This window comes from Schistocerca americana, chromosome 2 (genome assembly GCF_021461395.2).
Source record: "Schistocerca americana isolate TAMUIC-IGC-003095 chromosome 2, iqSchAmer2.1, whole genome shotgun sequence".
Taxonomy (NCBI): domain Eukaryota; kingdom Metazoa; phylum Arthropoda; class Insecta; order Orthoptera; family Acrididae; genus Schistocerca; species Schistocerca americana.
Window position 1 is genome coordinate 641420986 of NC_060120.1, and position 21223 is coordinate 641442208.

Consider the following 21223-nt stretch of genomic DNA (forward strand, 5'->3'; position numbering starts at 1 on the left):
TTGGCACCATGGTGGTGTTTGGGAACGGTGCGTTCTCATTCATATTTAAGTGCTTACTTCTTGCAGTCATTTTAACGTATCGAGCCTATAATACCCCCAACTGTAGCACAACTGTCGCCTTTCGACAGTTTGCTTTCCGTCCGGCCGCCATAGACGGAAGCGATCTGATAGGGCCTGGCTCCATCGCCAACAGCAGGAGCCTCTGGTCTCACAATTCGGCTATGAAGAACGTGGTTTGCTCTTCGAAAGAAACTTGAAAGCAACATCAGCGATGAGGTCATCGAAGGTGACAAATAATTGTTGCGAACGAGATAATCGCGTAGTTCCACTAGTCGTTATACCTAGTGCACAGGACATTTCTCATTTGCATTAGACAACGCTACACGACGATTCGGTGCTTATTTCTGCAGTAAGTAAGTGGGCCGACTACTTTCCTCCGATGGGATACCGACGTGGACAGATGCCATCATTAAATGATTCATGAGTGGGAGCTTGGTCAGCTGCACTGCAGCAGGGCATTACAGCGTTAACACCAGCCACAGTACGATGCGTTTTCGAATCGACAAACGACTTCTTTCCGTAGGGACTAGCGAAGGACGCAGTTTCCGATGCGTCAGACGAGGTGGCCGAGTGGTTAAGGCGTTGGACTGCTAATCCAATGTGCTCTGCACGCGTGGGTTCGAATCCCATCCTCGTCGAAGAATTTTACGTTAAGCACCCATTTCGGATCACACCTTCTACATGCGAAACGCCACTCAGTAGTAGCAACGGAACGTGTATGTGGCAGATAGCATCTGTAAGAAATACGAAACTAAACCGCCTACCAATTGGAAGGACACAACATTCGATAGCGTACGTCTTTCGAATCAAACACCATCTCAAGATCTAAAAACGAATCGAAGTTTGGCACCATGGTGGTGTTTGGGAACGGTGCGTTCTCATTCATATTTACGTGCTTACTTCTTGCAGTCATTTTAACGTATCGAGCCTATAATACCCCCAACTGTAGCACAACTGTCGCCTTTCGACAGTTTGCTTTCCGCCTGGCCGCCATAGACGGAAGCGATCTGATAGGGCCTGGCTCCATCGCCAACAGCAGGAGCCTCTGGTCTCACAATTCGGCTATGAAGAACGTGGTTTGCTCTTCGAAAGAAACTTGAAAGCAACATCAGCGATGAGGTCATCGAAGGTGACAAATAATTGTTGCGAACGAGATAATCGCGTAGTTCCACTAGTCGTTATACCTAATGCACAGGACATTTCTCATTTGCATTAGACAACGCTACACGACGATTCGGTGCTTATTTCTGCAGTAAGTAAGTGGGCCGACTACTTTCCTCCGATGGGATACCGACGTGGACAGATGCCATCATTAAATGATTCATGAGTGGGAGCTTGGTCAGCTGCACTGCAGCAGGGCATTACAGCGTTAACACCAGCCACAGTACGATGCGTTTTCGAATCGACAAACGACTTCTTTCCGTAAGGACTAGCGAGGGACGCAGTTTCCGATGCGTCAGACGAGGTGGCCGAGTGGTTAAGGCGTTGGACTGCTAATCCAATGTGCTCTGCACGCGTGGGTTCGAATCCCATCCTCGTCGAAGGATTTTACGTTAAGCACCCATTTCGGATCACACCTTCTACATGCGAAACGCCACTCAGTAGTAGCAACGGAACGTGTATGTGGCAGATAGCATCTGTAAGAAATACGAAACTAAACCGCCTACCAATTGGAAGGACACAACATTCGATAGCGTACGTCTTTCGAATCAAACACCATCTCAAGATCTAAAAACGAATCGAAGTTTGGCACCATGGTGGTGTTTGGGAACGGTGCGTTCTCATTCATATTTAAGTGCTTACTTCTTGCAGTCATTTTAACGTATCGAGCCTATAATACCCCCAACTGTAGCACAACTGTCGCCTTTCGACAGTTTGCTTTCCGTCCGGCCGCCATAGACGGAAGCGATCTGATAGGGCCTGGCTCCATCGCCAACAGCAGGAGCCTCTGGTCTCACAATTCGGCTATGAAGAACGTGGTTTGCTCTTCGAAAGAAACTTGAAAGCAACATCAGCGATGAGGTCATCGAAGGTGACAAATAATTGTTGCGAACGAGATAATCGCGTAGTTCCACTAGTCGTTATACCTAGTGCACAGGACATTTCTCATTTGCATTAGACAACGCTACACGACGATTCGGTGCTTATTTCTGCAGTAAGTAAGTGGGCCGACTACTTTCCTCCGATGGGATACCGACGTGGACAGATGCCATCATTAAATGATTCATGAGTGGGAGCTTGGTCAGCTGCACTGCAGCAGGGCATTACAGCGTTAACACCAGCCACAGTACGATGCGTTTTCGAATCGACAAACGACTTCTTTCCGTAAGGACTAGCGAGGGACGCAGTTTCCGATGCGTCAGACGAGGTGGCCGAGTGGTTAAGGCGTTGGACTGCTAATCCAATGTGCTCTGCACGCGTGGGTTCGAATCCCATCCTCGTCGAAGGATTTTACGTTAAGCACCCATTTCGGATCACACCTTCTACATGCGAAACGCCACTCAGTAGTAGCAACGGAACGTGTATGTGGCACATAGCATCTGTAAGAAATACGAAACTAAACCGCCTACCAATTGGAAGGACACAACATTCGATAGCGTACGTCTTTCGAATCAAACACCATCTCAAGATTTTACTTTTGATTCCGCAGGGCGTAACCCAGAAGAGGCAGCTCATTTGTTTACTTTCATTTCTCATTATCTTTCATCAAAGCTGCACGACGATTTAGTACGCACCAGGAGTTTCCAGCAGCTTCTATTCCTCCTATGAAGAGGCTTTACGATACGGGACATGGTTGTTTGGCATGTCCCTGCTCTTGGTGTCACCACGTTACCAGCGCTCATCTTCCAACGCATGGGATGCTCAGGGTTTTGAGAAGCAGCAATCCACAACCAACCATCGGGAAACCGAATGCACAATACTAATCAACGACATGGACACTGGGAAAATTATTCTACGTGAAGACCAACTTTGAGTATCTGCTGTGCTGGATTCATGGTGTGCTGCGTAATCCACAGACCAGACATGGATTTCTTTTTCTCATTCTGTTTATATCTATACAAATAATGGAACACACATGACGCCACATTGCAAATTAAACAAAATATAATAATGAATACATAACAATAAAATCAAATAACAAAACCATGCAATTGGGTGCGGGGTATGGCGGTGACATCGTGGCCAGGCCTCCGGATTGCGACCCCTGCCCACCTTGCCGCCGGCTGCCCAGCACACACGTGCATAAAAAAAAAAAAAAAAAAAAAAAAAATAATAATAATATTAATAAAAAAAAGGACACAAATATGAGAAAAAAACAAAAACAAACAAAAAAAAAATATAAAGAAATAAAAAAAAAGGGGTATGATTCCTGCTTAGGGTGCAGGAGAAAAAAAAACAAAAAAAAAAAAAATGGTGTAACGGTTAGCACTCTGGACTCTGAATCCAGCGATTCGAGTTCGAATCTCGGTGGAACCTTCGTTTAGTCTAAATTTTCTGTAATAAGCGTTTCTCGCCGAGGAAGTAGCAGCGATAGGCTCAGGGGTGTAGTTTCTACGTTTGTATTAAAAACGAGATGTCTATGAAACGGCTGAATATTGGTGCGACTATGTGACCTATATAGCACATTAAACGAGTAATGCCTGTAAGAGCAAGCAATTTTACTATAATTCGAAGAAATATCATTATCCTACGAAGGCTAAGAATCCCATGATTATCAACTAGCTAAAAATAAAAAAAAAAAAAAAAAAAAAAAAAAATAAAAGATCTAAAAACGAATCGAAGTTTGGCACCATGGTGGTGTTTGGGAACGGTGCGTTCTCATTCATATTTAAGTGCTTACTTCTTGCAGTCATTTTAACGTATCGAGCCTATAATACCCCCAACTGTAGCACAACTGTCGCCTTTCGACAGTTTGCTTTCCGTCCGGCCGCCATAGACGGAAGCGATCTGATAGGGCCTGGCTCCATCGCCAACAGCAGGAGCCTCTGGTCTCACAATTCGGCTATGAAGAACGTGGTTTGCTCTTCGAAAGAAACTTGAAAGCAACATCAGCGATGAGGTCATCGAAGGTGACAAATAATTGTTGCGAACGAGATAATCGCGTAGTTCCACTAGTCGTTATACCTAGTGCACAGGACATTTCTCATTTGCATTAGACAACGCTACACGACGATTCGGTGCTTATTTCTGCAGTAAGTAAGTGGGCCGACTACTTTCCTCCGATGGGATACCGACGTGGACAGATGCCATCATTAAATGATTCATGAGTGGGAGCTTGGTCAGCTGCACTGCAGCAGGGCATTACAGCGTTAACACCAGCCACAGTACGATGCGTTTTCGAATCGACAAACGACTTCTTTCCGTAGGGACTAGCGAAGGACGCAGTTTCCGATGCGTCAGACGAGGTGGCCGAGTGGTTAAGGCGTTGGACTGCTAATCCAATGTGCTCTGCACGCGTGGGTTCGAATCCCATCCTCGTCGAAGAATTTTACGTTAAGCACCCATTTCGGATCACACCTTCTACATGCGAAACGCCACTCAGTAGTAGCAACGGAACGTGTATGTGGCAGATAGCATCTGTAAGAAATACGAAACTAAACCGCCTACCAATTGGAAGGACACAACATTCGATAGCGTACGTCTTTCGAATCAAACACCATCTCAAGATCTAAAAACGAATCGAAGTTTGGCACCATGGTGGTGTTTGGGAACGGTGCGTTCTCATTCATATTTACGTGCTTACTTCTTGCAGTCATTTTAACGTATCGAGCCTATAATACCCCCAACTGTAGCACAACTGTCGCCTTTCGACAGTTTGCTTTCCGCCTGGCCGCCATAGACGGAAGCGATCTGATAGGGCCTGGCTCCATCGCCAACAGCAGGAGCCTCTGGTCTCACAATTCGGCTATGAAGAACGTGGTTTGCTCTTCGAAAGAAACTTGAAAGCAACATCAGCGATGAGGTCATCGAAGGTGACAAATAATTGTTGCGAACGAGATAATCGCGTAGTTCCACTAGTCGTTATACCTAATGCACAGGACATTTCTCATTTGCATTAGACAACGCTACACGACGATTCGGTGCTTATTTCTGCAGTAAGTAAGTGGGCCGACTACTTTCCTCCGATGGGATACCGACGTGGACAGATGCCATCATTAAATGATTCATGAGTGGGAGCTTGGTCAGCTGCACTGCAGCAGGGCATTACAGCGTTAACACCAGCCACAGTACGATGCGTTTTCGAATCGACAAACGACTTCTTTCCGTAAGGACTAGCGAGGGACGCAGTTTCCGATGCGTCAGACGAGGTGGCCGAGTGGTTAAGGCGTTGGACTGCTAATCCAATGTGCTCTGCACGCGTGGGTTCGAATCCCATCCTCGTGAAGGATTTTACGTTAAGCACCCATTTCGGATCACACCTTCTACATGCGAAACGCCACTCAGTAGTAGCAACGGAACGTGTATGTGGCAGATAGCATCTGTAAGAAATACGAAACTAAACCGCCTACCAATTGGAAGGACACAACATTCGATAGCGTACGTCTTTCGAATCAAACACCATCTCAAGATCTAAAAACGAATCGAAGTTTGGCACCATGGTGGTGTTTGGGAACGGTGCGTTCTCATTCATATTTAAGTGCTTACTTCTTGCAGTCATTTTAACGTATCGAGCCTATAATACCCCCAACTGTAGCACAACTGTCGCCTTTCGACAGTTTGCTTTCCGTCCGGCCGCCATAGACGGAAGCGATCTGATAGGGCCTGGCTCCATCGCCAACAGCAGGAGCCTCTGGTCTCACAATTCGGCTATGAAGAACGTGGTTTGCTCTTCGAAAGAAACTTGAAAGCAACATCAGCGATGAGGTCATCGAAGGTGACAAATAATTGTTGCGAACGAGATAATCGCGTAGTTCCACTAGTCGTTATACCTAGTGCACAGGACATTTCTCATTTGCATTAGACAACGCTACACGACGATTCGGTGCTTATTTCTGCAGTAAGTAAGTGGGCCGACTACTTTCCTCCGATGGGATACCGACGTGGACAGATGCCATCATTAAATGATTCATGAGTGGGAGCTTGGTCAGCTGCACTGCAGCAGGGCATTACAGCGTTAACACCAGCCACAGTACGATGCGTTTTCGAATCGACAAACGACTTCTTTCCGTAAGGACTAGCGAGGGACGCAGTTTCCGATGCGTCAGACGAGGTGGCCGAGTGGTTAAGGCGTTGGACTGCTAATCCAATGTGCTCTGCACGCGTGGGTTCGAATCCCATCCTCGTCGACGAATTTTACGTTAAGCACCCATTTCGGATCACACCTTCTACATGCGAAACGCCACTCAGTAGTAGCAACGGAACGTGTATGTGGCACATAGCATCTGTAAGAAATACGAAACTAAACCGCCTACCAATTGGAAGGACACAACATTCGATAGCGTACGTCTTTCGAATCAAACACCATCTCAAGATTTTACTTTTGATTCCGCAGGGCGTAACCCAGAAGAGGCACCTCATTTGTTTACTTTCATTTCTCATTATCTTTCATCAAAGCTGCACGACGATTTAGTACGCACCAGGAGTTTCCAGCAGCTTCTATTCCTCCTATGAAGAGGCTTTACGATACGGGACATGGTTGTTTGGCATGTCCCTGCTCTTGGTGTCACCACGTTACCAGCGCTCATCTTCCAACGCATGGGATGCTCAGGGTTTTGAGAAGCAGCAATCCACAACCAACCATCGGGAAACCGAATGCACAATACTAATCAACGACATGGACACTGGGAAAATTATTCTACGTGAAGACCAACTTTGAGTATCTGCTGTGCTGGATTCATGGTGTGCTGCGTAATCCACAGACCAGACATGGATTTCTTTTTCTCATTCTGTTTATATCTAAACAAATAATGGAACACACATGACGCCACATTGCAAATTAAACAAAATATAATAATGAATACATAACAATAAAATCAAATAACAAAACCATGCAATTGGGTGCGGGGTATGGCGGTGACATCGTGGCCAGGCCTCCGGATTGCGACCCCTGCCCACCTTGCCGCCGGCTGCCCAGCACACACGTGCATAAAAAAAAAAAAAAAAAAAAAAAAAATAATAATAATATTAATAAAAAAAAGGACACAAATATGAAAAAAAACAAAAACAAACAAAAAAATATATATATAAAGAAATAAAAAAAAAGGGGGTATGATTCCTGCTTAGGGTGCAGGAGAAAAAAAAATAAAAAAAAAAAAAAATGGTGTAACGGTTAGCACTCTGGACTCTGAATCCAGCGATCCGAGTTCGAATCTCGGTGGAACCTTCGTTTAGTCTAAATTTTCTGTAATAAGCGTTTCTCGCCGAGGAAGTAGCAGCGATAGGCTCAGGGGTGTAGTTTCTACGTTTGTATTAAAAACGAGATGTCTATGAAACGGCTGAATATTGGTGCGACTATGTGACCTATATAGCACATTAAACGAGTAATGCCTGTAAGAGCAAGCAATTTTACTATAATTCGAAGAAATATCATTATCCTACGAAGGCTAAGAATCCCATGATTATCAACTAGCTAAAAATAAAAAAAAAAAAAAAAAAAAAGATCTAAAAACGAATCGAAGTTTGGCACCATGGTGGTGTTTGGGAACGGTGCGTTCTCATTCATATTTAAGTGCTTACTTCTTGCAGTCATTTTAACGTATCGAGCCTATAATACCCCCAACTGTAGCACAACTGTCGCCTTACGACAGTTTGCTTTCCGTCCGGCCGCCATACCCGGAAGCGATCTGATAGGGCCTGGCTCCATCGCCAACAGCAGGAGCCTCTGGTCTCACAATTCGGCTACGAAGAACGTGGTTTGCTCTTCGAAAGAAACTTGAAAGCAACATCAGCGATGAGGTCATCGAAGGTGACAAATAATTGTTGCGAATCGAGATAATCGCGTAGTTCCACTAGTCGTTATACCTAATGCACAGGACATTTCTCATTTGCATTAGACAACGCTACACGACGATTCGGTGCTTATTTCTGCAGTAAGTAAGTGGGCCGACTACTTTCCTCCGATGGGATACCGACGTGGACAGATGCCATCATTAAATGATTCATGAGTGGGAGCTTGGTCAGCTGCATTGCAGCAGGGCATTACAGCGTTAACACCAGCCACAGTACGATGCGTTTTCGAATCGACAAACGACTTCTTTCCGTAAGGACTAGCGAGGGATGCAGTTTCCGATGCGTCAGACGAGGTGGCCGAGTGGTTAAGGCGTTGGACTGCTAATCCAATGTGCTCTGCACGCGTGGGTTCGAATCCCATCCTCGTCGAAGAATTTTACGTTAAGCACCCATTTCGGATCACACCTTCTACATGCGAAACGCCACTCAGTAGTAGCAACGGAGCGTGTATGTGGCGGATAGCATCTGTAAGAAATACGAAACTAAACCGCCTACCAATTGGAAGGACACAACATTCGATAGCGTACGTCTTTCGAATCAAACACCATCTCAAGATCTAAAAACGAATCGAAGTTTGGCACCATGGTGGTGTTTGGGAACGGTGCGTTCTCATTCATATTTAAGTGCTTACTTCTTGCAGTCATTTTAACGTATCGAGCCTATAATACCCCCAATTGTAGCACAGTTTGCTTTCCGTCCGGCCGCCATACACGGAAGCGATCTGATAGGGCCTGGCTCCATCGCCAACAGCAGGAGCCTCTGGTCTCACAATTCGGCTACGAAGAACGTGGTTTGCTCTTCGAAAGAAACTTGAAAGCAACATCAGCGATGAGGTCATCGAAGGTGACAAATAATTGTTGCGAATCGAGATAATCGCGTAGTTCCACTAGTCGTTATACCTAATGCACAGGACATTTCTCATTTGCATTAGACAACGCTACACGACGATTCGGTGCTTATTTCTGCAGTAAGTAAGTGGGCCGACTACTTTCCTCCGATGGGATACCGACGTGGACAGATGCCATCATTAAATGATTCATGAGTGGGAGCTTGGTCAGCTGCATTGCAGCAGGGCATTACAGCGTTAACACCAGCCACAGTACGATGCGTTTTCGAATCGACAAACGACTTCTTTCCGTAAGGACTAGCGAGGGACGCAGTTTCCGATGCGTCAGACGAGGTGGCCGAGTGATTAAGGCGTTGGACTGCTAATCCAATGTGCTCTGCACGCGTGGGTTCGAATCCCATCCTCGTCGAGGAATTTTACGTTAAGCAACCATTTCGGATCACACCTTCTACATGCGAAACGCCACTCAGTAGTAGCAACGGAGCGTGTATGTGGCAGATAGCATCTGTAAGAAATACGAAACTAAACCGCCTACCAATTGGAAGGACACAACATTCGATAGCGTACGTCTTTCGAATCAAACACCATCTCAAGATCTAAAAACGAATCGAAGTTTGGCACCATGGTGGTGTTTGGAAACGGTGCGTTCTCATTCATATTTAAGTGCTTACTTCTTGCAGTCATTTTAACGTATCGAGCCTATAATACCCCCAACTGTAGCACAGTTTGCTTTCCGTCCGGCCGCCATACACGGAAGCGATCTGATAGGGCCTGGCTTCATCGCCAACAGCAGGAGCCTCTGGTCTCACAATTCGGCTACGAAGAACGTGGTTTGCTCTTCGAAAGAAACTTGAAAGCAACATCAGCGATGAGGTCATCGAAGGTGACAAATAATTGTTGCGAATCGAGATAATCGCGTAGTTCCACTAGTCGTTATACCTAATGCACAGGACATTTCTCATTTGCATTAGACAACGCTACACGACGATTCGGTGCTTATTTCTGCAGTAAGTAAGTGGGCCGACTACTTTCCTCCGATGGGATACCGACGTGGACAGATGCCATCATTAAATGATTCATGAGTGGGAGCTTGGTCAGCTGCATTGCAGCAGGGCATTACAGCGTTAACACCAGCCACAGTACGATGCGTTTTCGAATCGACAAACGACTTCTTTCCGTAAGGACTAGCGAGGGATGCAGTTTCCGATGCGTCAGACGAGGTGGCCGAGTGGTTAAGGCGTTGGACTGCTAATCCAATGTGCTCTGCACGCGTGGGTTCGAATCCCATCCTCGTCGAAGAATTTTACGTTAAGCACCCATTTCGGATCACACCTTCTACATGCGAAACGCCACTCAGTAGTAGCAACGGAGCGTGTATGTGGCGGATAGCATCTGTAAGAAATACGAAACTAAACCGCCTACCAATTGGAAGGACACAACATTCGATAGCGTACGTCTTTCGAATCAAACACCATCTCAAGATCTAAAAACGAATCGAAGTTTGGCACCATGGTGGTGTTTGGGAACGGTGCGTTCTCATTCATATTTAAGTGCTTACTTCTTGCAGTCATTTTAACGTATCGAGCCTATAATACCCCCAATTGTAGCACAGTTTGCTTTCCGTCCGGCCGCCATACACGGAAGCGATCTGATAGGGCCTGGCTCCATCGCCAACAGCAGGAGCCTCTGGTCTCACAATTCGGCTACGAAGAACGTGGTTTGCTCTTCGAAAGAAACTTGAAAGCAACATCAGCGATGAGGTCATCGAAGGTGACAAATAATTGTTGCGAATCGAGATAATCGCGTAGTTCCACTAGTCGTTATACCTAATGCACAGGACATTTCTCATTTGCATTAGACAACGCTACACGACGATTCGGTGCTTATTTCTGCAGTAAGTAAGTGGGCCGACTACTTTCCTCCGATGGGATACCGACGTGGACAGATGCCATCATTAAATGATTCATGAGTGGGAGCTTGGTCAGCTGCATTGCAGCAGGGCATTACAGCGTTAACACCAGCCACAGTACGATGCGTTTTCGAATCGACAAACGACTTCTTTCCGTAAGGACTAGCGAGGGACGCAGTTTCCGATGCGTCAGACGAGGTGGCCGAGTGATTAAGGCGTTGGACTGCTAATCCAATGTGCTCTGCACGCGTGGGTTCGAATCCCATCCTCGTCGAGGAATTTTACGTTAAGCAACCATTTCGGATCACACCTTCTACATGCGAAACGCCACTCAGTAGTAGCAACGGAGCGTGTATGTGGCAGATAGCATCTGTAAGAAATACGAAACTAAACCGCCTACCAATTGGAAGGACACAACATTCGATAGCGTACGTCTTTCGAATCAAACACCATCTCAAGATCTAAAAACGAATCGAAGTTTGGCACCATGGTGGTGTTTGGAAACGGTGCGTTCTCATTCATATTTAAGTGCTTACTTCTTGCAGTCATTTTAACGTATCGAGCCTATAATACCCCCAACTGTAGCACAGTTTGCTTTCCGTCCGGCCGCCATACACGGAAGCGATCTGATAGGGCCTGGCTTCATCGCCAACAGCAGGAGCCTCTGGTCTCACAATTCGGCTACGAAGAACGTGGTTTGCTCTTCGAAAGAAACTTGAAAGCAACATCAGCGATGAGGTCATCGAAGGTGACAAATAATTGTTGCGAATCGAGATAATCGCGTAGTTCCACTAGTCGTTATACCTAATGCACAGGACATTTCTCATTTGCATTAGACAACGCTACACGACGATTCGGTGCTTATTTCTGCAGTAAGTAAGTGGGCCGACTACTTTCCTCCGATGGGATACCGACGTGGACAGATGCCATCATTAAATGATTCATGAGTGGGAGCTTGGTCAGCTGCATTGCAGCAGGGCATTACAGCGTTAACACCAGCCACAGTACGATGCGTTTTCGAATCGACAAACGACTTCTTTCCGTAAGGACTAGCGAGGGACGCAGTTTCCGATGCGTCAGACGAGGTGGCCGAGTGATACAGTCTGCCTGCAGCGGCCGTGGCGTGCGGTTGTCTGTGCTTCGCGCTGCGGCTGGCTTGTTTACTTCTGCGGGGTAAGTCGCTCGCTAGCAGCGGTTATTCTTGCGTTTGTGGACTGACGTTGATAATTCAGTGATGGCACATACTATGAGGAAAGACACCTTGAAGTTAACGTTCGATAACACGTTTGCCCGACCAACATCCTTCGAAATCGAGGATTTCCTCGAAGAAGTGATGAAAATTGGCCTCGATGAGATTATCGGTATACATTTGTCGATTCTGTCTAGCATCGTTTATATCAAGATGAGAGATGCCGAGTTTTGTGACAAACTAGTTGACTCCTTTAGTTCTGGTTTGAAGTTTAAGCATAGTGATGGCAATGTGGGTGTGGTTACTGTTTCCCACGCCGGGCTTGGACTTCGAACAATTCGCATTTTTGAACTACCGTTTGAGGTCCCAGCAGAACAGATAAACGTTGCGATATCGCCGTATGGCAAAGTTTTGAGCAACTTTGCAGAACGTTGGTCTCCGGCGCATAAGTCTCCGGTACTGAATGGCGTCAGGCAGCTTAAAGTTGACTTGCAACGACATATTCCGTCGTACGTCACGGTTTGTGGGTACCGTGCCGTCGTAATGTATGATGGCCAACCTAGAACATGTGCCAGATGTAACTCGACGGGACATGTTCGTGCGGAATGTTTACAGCGTCGTGTAGTTCAACTGCCAACCGGAGAGAGTGTTAGCCCTCCCGCGATGTCAACATTACAGCCATCGTACGTGTCGGTTGCCCGCGGTGAGCCGTCAATACAACCGATTCGCGATAAACCTGCCGGACCCAGTTCCGTCGTTAATGTGACGTCTCCGGACACGCCAGTCGCGTCCGAGATGGCTGCTTCTGAAACACATGAAACTAACAGGACCAGTGAGATGGCGGTGGACCAGCCCTCACGGGGTGCCGAGTTGGTGGAGGTGTCCATGGCTCCTGCTCCCATGTCTGAACGAGTCGCTGAAACGATGCCCAACTCCGACACAGTAATACGTGGTAATCGATCTCCGAAGAAAAATAAAAAGCGGAGGATGGCTCACCAAGGTGCGGAAGATACAGCACCGAGCTTACGGGGAAAGGCTAAATTAATCGGTCAGAACTTAAAAGAAGGGCCCGCAGACGCTGCCGCCTCGCCTTCGCGCTCGCGGGACACAACACGATCAGACGACACCATGTCGGAGACTCCCACGATGTACGACAGCGGACCAGATGAGACGCCCACTCAGCAAACTGAGCCACAGAATACGAATCCACCAGTTTCTGAGCCAGTAGGCACCCTTTGCTCTCCCAATTGGGCGGACGAGTTTGAAACGAACGAAGCTGATGTAGAGATGCAGGAGGATTCCACACCCTCGACCGGCTCCTTGCCCCCCGTATCAGCGGTTGATGGACACAACGTCCACGTGGCCATGGCTACTCAAACGACCGACACGGTCAGCGCCTCCCATTGAAGGCTGTATGACGCACCCTATCGTTTGCTCCTTTCGTACCAAACATCTATGACCACCTTGCAGGCCTACAAGATCCTGACTCTCAATATCAATAAGATACGCAGTGATTTGAATCTGAAGAACTTACAAGACTTGTTATACGCAGCCGACATCGATATAGCCATGCTTCAGGAAGTGAGTGAGATCAGGTTAGACCACATAGCAGGGTATAACGCTTTCGTGAACCCTGGCAACGGTTTCGAACTTGGAACAGCGTTACTGTTAAAAGAAGGGATCATTGCAAATTGTGAGGCCAAACTGGTGACCGGCAGAGGGATAGCAGTCACTGTCAATAACATCAGACTGATTAATATTTACGCACCTTCTGGGTCCAGTAATAGGCAACACCGTGCAGAATTTTTTCGCCACGAGATCCTTCCGCTCTTCGGGACCAACTACAGTGATGTCATTTTTGGCGGCGATTTCAATTGTGTGCTTCGTCAAATCGATCAAACTCCTCACTTTAATCGGTGTGTCGAATTAGAACAGATCATTCAAGAACTCCGCTTCACTGACACTTGGACGCACATGCACGGAGTGGAAGTGGGTTTTACGCATGTTACCAATCATTCGGCAAGTAGGTTAGATAGAATTTACATATCGCGTAATTTAACGCAACACCTGCTACACACCGAAATATGGCCAACTGTATTTTCCGACCATGCTGGCTATATCTGCACCGTCAACATGCAAAAACAGGAAACATACCGGGGTCGAGGGTTATGGAAGTTCAACATCGCACATTTGCATGATCCTGCATGTCGAGAAGCCTTCCTGTCCACCTGGACGGCATGTGAACGCAAATTCAGATCCTACAACTCCGCGATCGAGTGGTGGCTCAAATGCGCCAAACCACAAATTAGGAAAACTTTAATGTTTTACTCCCGTCAGAAAAGTCTGTGGCACAAACGGACCATGGAATTTTACTTTCAGTGTCTTCGGGAGTTGTATAAATGTGACGCGACCGTTATCGGCAATTTTGCAAAGATCAAAAGAATTCAGGCGAAACTTTTAACGCTGCAACGGAAACAGTTGGAAGGTTTTCAAATTCGGGCGCGAGTTCCTAAGACGGTGCAAGAAGAAGAGGCTGCCATGTATCACATGTTACGTGAAAGTCGACGAGGCAGTCGGAAAATCATTACACACATCCGAACCAGCACCGGGGCAATAGTTACTAAACAAAGTGACATTATGCGTGCGATTGAAGAGTACTATCGAGACCTGATGTCCAATAAAATGACAGATGATACCGTGTTTGCGGAGTTTGCGACAAATTTATCACGGAAACTCAGCCCCACAGAGGCGACTCAGCTGATGACAGAGGTGACAGAAGACGAATTAACAGACGTTATCCTAAGGAGTCCGAAGAATAAATCTCCTGGTTGCGATGGAATACCTGCCGAAGTATATCAAACCTTCTGGCCGCAGATGAAATCGAAACTCCTTGCAATATGTAAAGAACTAATGAACCCACAAAAAGTTATTCCGCAGGAATTTCGACAAGGAATTGTTGTCTTACTGCCCAAGACCCCGTGCAGTAACGACCTCACTAACCTGCGACCTCTCACGTTATTAAATAGTGATTATAAACTATTCGCCCGTGTTCTGAGCCAACGGCTCAAAACTGTCATGACCACAATCACAGGACAGTATCAAACGAGTGTCGGTAGAGATAGATCTATTTACCACACGCTCACGGATTACAGAGATGTCATTGCCGTAGCGGAGGCTTGCAAGTTAAAATGCGCCCTCGTCATGATAGACTTTGCAAAAGCGTTCGACAGGGTGAGCCATCGTTTCCTTTTCCGCGTCATGCAGGAATTGGGGTTTCCGCACCGGTTCACCCAAGTACTCGACAATCTGATCTGTAATAGTACGTCGCGAATTCAAATTAATGGTCGCCTCAGTGGCGCTATTGATATCGAGTGTTCGGTGAGGCAAGGCTGTCCGATGTCGATGGCTCTCTTTGCCATCGCCATAGAACCTCTGCTCGCTACGCTAACTGCACATTTGCAGGGATTGGAAATCAATAGCCAGAAGATTGTGTGCCGTGCGTACGCAGATGATGTCGGCTTTCTTGTCGTGAACGCGCAAGAAGTGCGGTCCTCACTTCAAATACTTCAACGATATGAGGCGGTATCTGGGGCGAAGGTGAACTGGCAAAAATCCGGACTCATGAATGTCGGACGGGGAATAAATCTACCCAATCATACCCGATTACGAGAAATTACCAGTATAAAGTGCTTAGGACTTGAGTTTCGGCGGAAGATACAGAATACCATTGCTGTTAATTATAGAGCTTTACTTCATAAAGTTAGGGCATGTGTACAACTGCATAGCATGAGGAAACTGAATGCTCTCCAAAAAATTGAACTGGTCAACACTTATATCCTCTCGAAGATTAACTATGTAGCCAAAGTGTTGCCTCTTCCCAGTGGCATTGCACATAGAATGCTGTCTGCCCTGGGCCATTTTGTGACCAGAGGCAATATCTTCAAAGTTAAATATGTTACGTTGACGCTCCCTCCTCGGAAGGGCGGATTGAACCTCACAGATGTCTATAAAAAGGCACAGGCGCTCTATCTAAGCAGTATGTATAAGCTATGGACAAAATCTCCACACTGTCTCACTGCTCACCTTCTCAACGAAATCTCCCCAGCGAACCTCAACCCCCCGATTGATGTACATCATATTCCACACGACCTTTATCATTTAAAATACTTCCTGCTTGAATATAGTTATGCTCGAACAAGAATTCCGGCGAAGGAAATAACGGTGGTGAAGCAACTTTATAAGACTTTGATCGAGTCCACCTCCAGGAATAACATCGAAGACAAATATACAGCTCACAATTGGCGGGTCATTTGGGATAATATTCATTCACGCCATTTACCGTCTCACGTGCGAGCGTCTTGGTATCTCACGGTGAATCGTAAAATAGCTACCAATGCCAGACTCCATTCCATTCATCTGGCCGATTCACCCTTATGCAACACTTGCCAGGTACAAGATAGCGAGGAACACCGATTTGTCTGCGAAAAAGTGCGAGATGTTTGGGCCGTCATACGACAGTTGTTGGCGAGCATCACTAGAACAAGCCCTGCGACCATAACGCCAGCTGACTTCCTCACTCCGGAGGTCGTGCCTTACCCGCAGACCAAAAGAAATTCAGTAAACTGGCTTAAAGGCCACACAGTTTACTATCTTTTCAATGTGAACGAAACGAGTAAAGAAGACTTTCTCCTGTATTTAATGATACAGCACCACCGACTACAGAAGACTAAAAACTATAAAGCTCATTTTGCAAACTTTTTAAGTCACACGATCATTTCACAGCCAGTATAGGATGGAGTGCTTAAAGCCATTTCTTCCGACATGGTGGATTCCGTTCTTCCTTCGGACGCCCGAAGTGAAGACCAAAGAAGTACGTGCGGGACAGACTAATTTACGAGTGCGTCACTTGGATCATTCGTCACGTTCAGAAATTAACAGGATGTTTGTAGTAGCGCGTTCCGTATCATTGGCGGATGCCCTGCACAGAACTACGTTTCCTAGTTTCTTAATTGTAACAGTCGACCCGATGGAGAGAAATAACGATAGAAGACTTTTAATTTATATTTTTCATTCCATACTAACTCTGATTTGTGGGGTGAGTCGCACTCATGCGGTGCAAAGTGCACGGATTCCCGGCTCTCCCGAATACATATGAAAATGGACATGTTCATTTACACTGCAAATGGATGCAACATTTCGTCTCCGGACTAATTTCTGTTTTTATGTTACTGGCGGCGGAGTCAAGCCGCAGCATTTCTTCAGTACGCGCATGAGGTAGGGTGCCGTGGTGACAGTTACGGTGGGAGACAAGATGGCCAGGCCTCAGATTGCATGACCCCTGCCCTCCTTGCCTCTCCCTGCCTGTTACCGCATTTTCAAAATGAAAATATGGAAAAAAATATAAAAAAAAACAAATAATAAAAAGGGAAAAAAAAAATTTAAAAAAAAAAAAAACACAAAAAAAAGAACAAAAAAAAAAGTGATTAAGGCGTTGGACTGCTAATCCAATGTGCTCTGCACGCGTGGGTTCGAATCCCATCCTCGTCGAGGAATTTTACGTTAAGCAACCATTTCGGATCACACCTTCTACATGCGAAACGCCACTCAGTAGTAGCAACGGAGCGTGTATGTGGCAGATAGCATCTGTAAGAAATACGAAACTTAACCGCCTACCAATTGGAAAGACACAACATTCGATAGCGTACGTCTTTCGAATCAAACACCATCTCAAGATCTAAAAACGAATCGAAGTTTGGCACCATGGTGGTGTTTGGAAACGGTGCGTTCTCATTCATATTTAAGTGCTTACTTCTTGCAGTCATTTTAACGTATCGAGCCAATAATACCCCCAACTGTAGCACAACTGTCGCCTTTCGACAGTTTGCATTCCGTCCGGCCGCCATACACGGAAGCGATCTGATAGGGCCTGGCTCCATCGCCAACAGCAGGAGCCTCTGGTCTCACAATTCGGCTACGAAGAACGTGGTTTGCTCAGTTTGCATTCCGTCCGGCCGCCATACACGGAAGCGATCTGATAGGGCCTGGCTCCATCGCCAACAGCAGGAGCCTCTGGTCTCACAATTCGGCTACGAAGAACGTGGTTTGCTCTTCGAAAGAAACTTGAAAGCAACATCAGCGATGAGGTCATCAAAGGTGACAAATAATTGTTGCGAATCGAGATAATCGCGTAGTTCCACTAGTCGTTATACCTAATGCACAGGACATTTCTCATTTGCATTAGACAACGCTACACGACGATTCGGTGCTTATTTCTGCAGTAAGTAAGTGGGCCGACTACTTTCCTCCGATGGGATACCGACGTGGACAGATGCCATCATTAAATGATTCATGAGTGGGAGCTTGGTCAGCTGCATTGCAGCAGGGCATTACAGCGTTAACACCAGCCACAGTACGATGCGTTTTCGAATCGACAAACGACTTCTTTCCGTAAGGACTAGCGAGGGACGCAGTTTCCGATGCGTCAGACGAAGTGGCCGAGTGGTTAAGGCGTTGGACTGCTAATCCAATGTGCTCTGCACGCGTGGGTTCGAATCCCATCCTCGTCGAAGAATTTTACGTTAAGCACCCATTTCGGATCACACCTTCTACATGCGAAACGCCACTCAGTAGTAGCAACGGAACATGTATGTGGCAGATAGCATCTGTAAGAAATACGAAACTAAACCGTCTACCAATTGGAAGGACACAACATTCGATAGCGTACGTCTTTCGAATCAAACACCATCTCAAGATCTAAAAACGAATCGAAGTTTGGCACCATGGTGGTGTTTGGGAACGGTGCGTTCTCATTCATATTTAAGTGCTTACTTCTTGCAGTCATTTTAACGTATCGAGCCTATAATACCCCCAACTGTAGCACAACTGTCGCCTTTCGACAGTTTGTTTTCCGTCCGGCCGCCATACACGGAAGCGATCTGATAGGGCCTGGCTCCATCGCCAACATCAGGAGCCTCTGGTCTCACAATTCGGCTACGAAGAACGTGGTTTGCTCTTCGAAAGAAACTTGAAAGCAACATCAGCGATGAGGTCATCGAAGGTGACAAATAATTGTTGCGAATCGAGATAATCGCGTAGTTCCACTAGTCGTTATACCTAATGCACAGGACATTTCTCATTTGCATTAGACAACGCTACACGACGATTCGGTGCTTATTTCTGCAGTAAGTAAGTGGGCCGACTACTTTCCTCCGATGGGATACCGACGTGGACAGATGCCATCATTAAATGATTCATGAGTGGGAGCTTGGTCAGCTGCATTGCAGCAGGGCATTACAGCGTTAACACCAGCCACAGTACGATGCGTTTTCGAATCGACAAACGACTTCTTTCCGTAAGGACTAGCGAGGGACGCAGTTTCCGATGCGTTAGACGAGGTGGCCGAGTGGTTAAGGCGTTGGACTGCTAATCCAATGTGCTCTGCACGCGTGGGTTCGAATCCCATCCTCGTCGAAGAATTTTACGTTAAGCACCCATTTCGGATTACACCTTCTACATGCGAAACGCCACTCAGTAGTAGCAACGGAACGTGTATGTGGCACATAGCATCTGTAAGAAATACGACACTAAACCGCCTACCAATTGGAAGGACACAACATTCGATAGCGTACGTCTTTCGAATCAAACACCATCTCAAGATCTAAAAACGAATCGAAGTTTGGCACCATGGTGGTGTTTGGGAACGGTGCGTTCTCATTCATATTAAAGTGCTTACTTCTTGCAGTCATTTTAACGTATCGAGCCTATAATACCCCCAACTGTAGCACAACTGTCGCCTTTCGACAGTTTGCTTTCCGTCCGGCCGCCATACACGGAAGCGATCTGATAGGGCCTGGCTCCATCGCCAACAGCAGGAGCCTCTGGTCTCACAATTCGGCTACGAAGAACGTGGTTTGCTCTTCGAAAGAAACTTGAAAGCAACATCAGCGATGAGGTCATCGAAGGTGACAAATAATTGTTGCGAATCGAGATAATCGCGTAGTTCCACTAGTCGTTATACCTAATGCACAGGACATTTCTCATTTGCATTAGACAACGCTACACGACGATTCGGTGCTTATTTCTGCAGTAAGTAAGTGGGCCGACTACTTTCCTCCGATGGGATACCGACGTGGACAGATGCCATCATTAAATGATTCATGAGTGGGAGCTTGGTCAGCTGCATTGCAGCAGGGCATTACAGCGTTAACACCAGCCACAGTACGATGCGTTTTCGAATCGACAAACGACTTCTTGCCGTAAGGACTAGCGAGGGACGCAGTTTCCGATGCGTCAGACGAGGTGGCCGAGTGGTTAAGGCGTTGGACTGCTAATCCAATGTGCTCTGCACGCGTGGGTTCAAATCCCATCCTCGTCGAAGAATTTTACGTTAAGCACCCATTTCGGATCACACCTTCTACATGCGAAACGCCACTCAGTAGTAGCAACGGAACGTGTATGTGGCAGATAGCATCTGTAAGAAATACGAAACTAAACCGCCTACCAATTGGAAGGACACAACATTCGATAGCGTACGTCTTTCGAATCAAACACCATCTCAAGATCTAAAAACGAATCGAAGTTTGGCACCATGGTGGTGTTTGGGAACGGTGCGTTCTCATTCATATTTAAGTGCGTGCTTCTTGCAGTCATTTTAACGTATCGAGCCTATAATACCCCCAACTGTAGCACAGTTTGCTTTCCGTCCGGCCGCCATACACGGAAGCGATCTGATAGGGCCTGGCTCCATCGCCAACAGCAGGAGCCTCTGGTCTCACAATTCGGCTACGAAGAACGTGGTTTGCTCTTCGAAAGAAACTTGAAAGCAACATCAGCGATGAGGTCATCGAAGGTGACAAATAATTGTTGCGAATCGAGATAATCGCGTAGTTCCACTAGTCGTTATACCTAATGCACAGGACATTTCTCATTTGCATTAGACAACGCTACACGACGATTCGGTGCTTATTTCTGCAGTAAGTAAGTGGGCCGACTACTTTCCTCCGATGGGATACCGACGTGGACAGATGCCATCATTAAATGATTCATGAGTGGGAGCTTGGTCAGCTGCATTGCAGCAGGGCATTACAGCGTTAACACCAGCCACAGTACGATGCGTTTTCGAATCGACAAACGACTTCTTTCCGTAAGGACTAGCGAGGGACGCAGTTTCCGATGCGTCAGACGAGGTGGCCGAGTGGTTAAGGCGTTGGACTGCTAATCCAATGTGCTCTGCACGCGTGGGTTCGAATCCCATCCTCGTCGAAGAATT

General features: G+C 46.6%; 14 non-coding genes across 14 annotated transcripts; all 14 read left to right on the forward strand.

Annotated features, from left to right (window-relative positions):
• The first annotated feature begins 616 nt into the window (after nucleotides 1-616).
• Nucleotides 617-698, forward strand: Trnas-gcu. Its single transcript has one exon. It is a non-coding gene; the product is annotated as a tRNA-Ser (tRNA).
• Nucleotides 699-1519: 821 nt separating this feature from the next.
• Trnas-gcu lies at nucleotides 1520-1601 on the forward strand. The gene has a single exon. It is a non-coding gene; the product is annotated as a tRNA-Ser (tRNA).
• An 821-nt stretch (nucleotides 1602-2422) lies between these two features.
• On the forward strand, nucleotides 2423-2504 carry Trnas-gcu. The gene has a single exon. It is a non-coding gene; the product is annotated as a tRNA-Ser (tRNA).
• Nucleotides 2505-4460: 1956 nt separating this feature from the next.
• Trnas-gcu lies at nucleotides 4461-4542 on the forward strand. Its single transcript has one exon. It is a non-coding gene; the product is annotated as a tRNA-Ser (tRNA).
• Nucleotides 4543-5363: 821 nt separating this feature from the next.
• Nucleotides 5364-5445, forward strand: Trnas-gcu. The gene has a single exon. It is a non-coding gene; the product is annotated as a tRNA-Ser (tRNA).
• Nucleotides 5446-6265: 820 nt separating this feature from the next.
• Nucleotides 6266-6347, forward strand: Trnas-gcu. Its single transcript has one exon. It is a non-coding gene; the product is annotated as a tRNA-Ser (tRNA).
• A 1950-nt stretch (nucleotides 6348-8297) lies between these two features.
• Nucleotides 8298-8379, forward strand: Trnas-gcu. The gene has a single exon. It is a non-coding gene; the product is annotated as a tRNA-Ser (tRNA).
• An 805-nt stretch (nucleotides 8380-9184) lies between these two features.
• Trnas-gcu lies at nucleotides 9185-9266 on the forward strand. The gene has a single exon. It is a non-coding gene; the product is annotated as a tRNA-Ser (tRNA).
• An 805-nt stretch (nucleotides 9267-10071) lies between these two features.
• Trnas-gcu lies at nucleotides 10072-10153 on the forward strand. The gene has a single exon. It is a non-coding gene; the product is annotated as a tRNA-Ser (tRNA).
• Nucleotides 10154-10958: 805 nt separating this feature from the next.
• Nucleotides 10959-11040, forward strand: Trnas-gcu. The gene has a single exon. It is a non-coding gene; the product is annotated as a tRNA-Ser (tRNA).
• Nucleotides 11041-18439: 7399 nt separating this feature from the next.
• Trnas-gcu lies at nucleotides 18440-18521 on the forward strand. The gene has a single exon. It is a non-coding gene; the product is annotated as a tRNA-Ser (tRNA).
• An 822-nt stretch (nucleotides 18522-19343) lies between these two features.
• Nucleotides 19344-19425, forward strand: Trnas-gcu. Its single transcript has one exon. It is a non-coding gene; the product is annotated as a tRNA-Ser (tRNA).
• An 822-nt stretch (nucleotides 19426-20247) lies between these two features.
• Trnas-gcu lies at nucleotides 20248-20329 on the forward strand. The gene has a single exon. It is a non-coding gene; the product is annotated as a tRNA-Ser (tRNA).
• Nucleotides 20330-21134: 805 nt separating this feature from the next.
• Trnas-gcu lies at nucleotides 21135-21216 on the forward strand. Its single transcript has one exon. It is a non-coding gene; the product is annotated as a tRNA-Ser (tRNA).
• The last annotated feature ends 7 nt before the right edge of the window (nucleotides 21217-21223 follow it).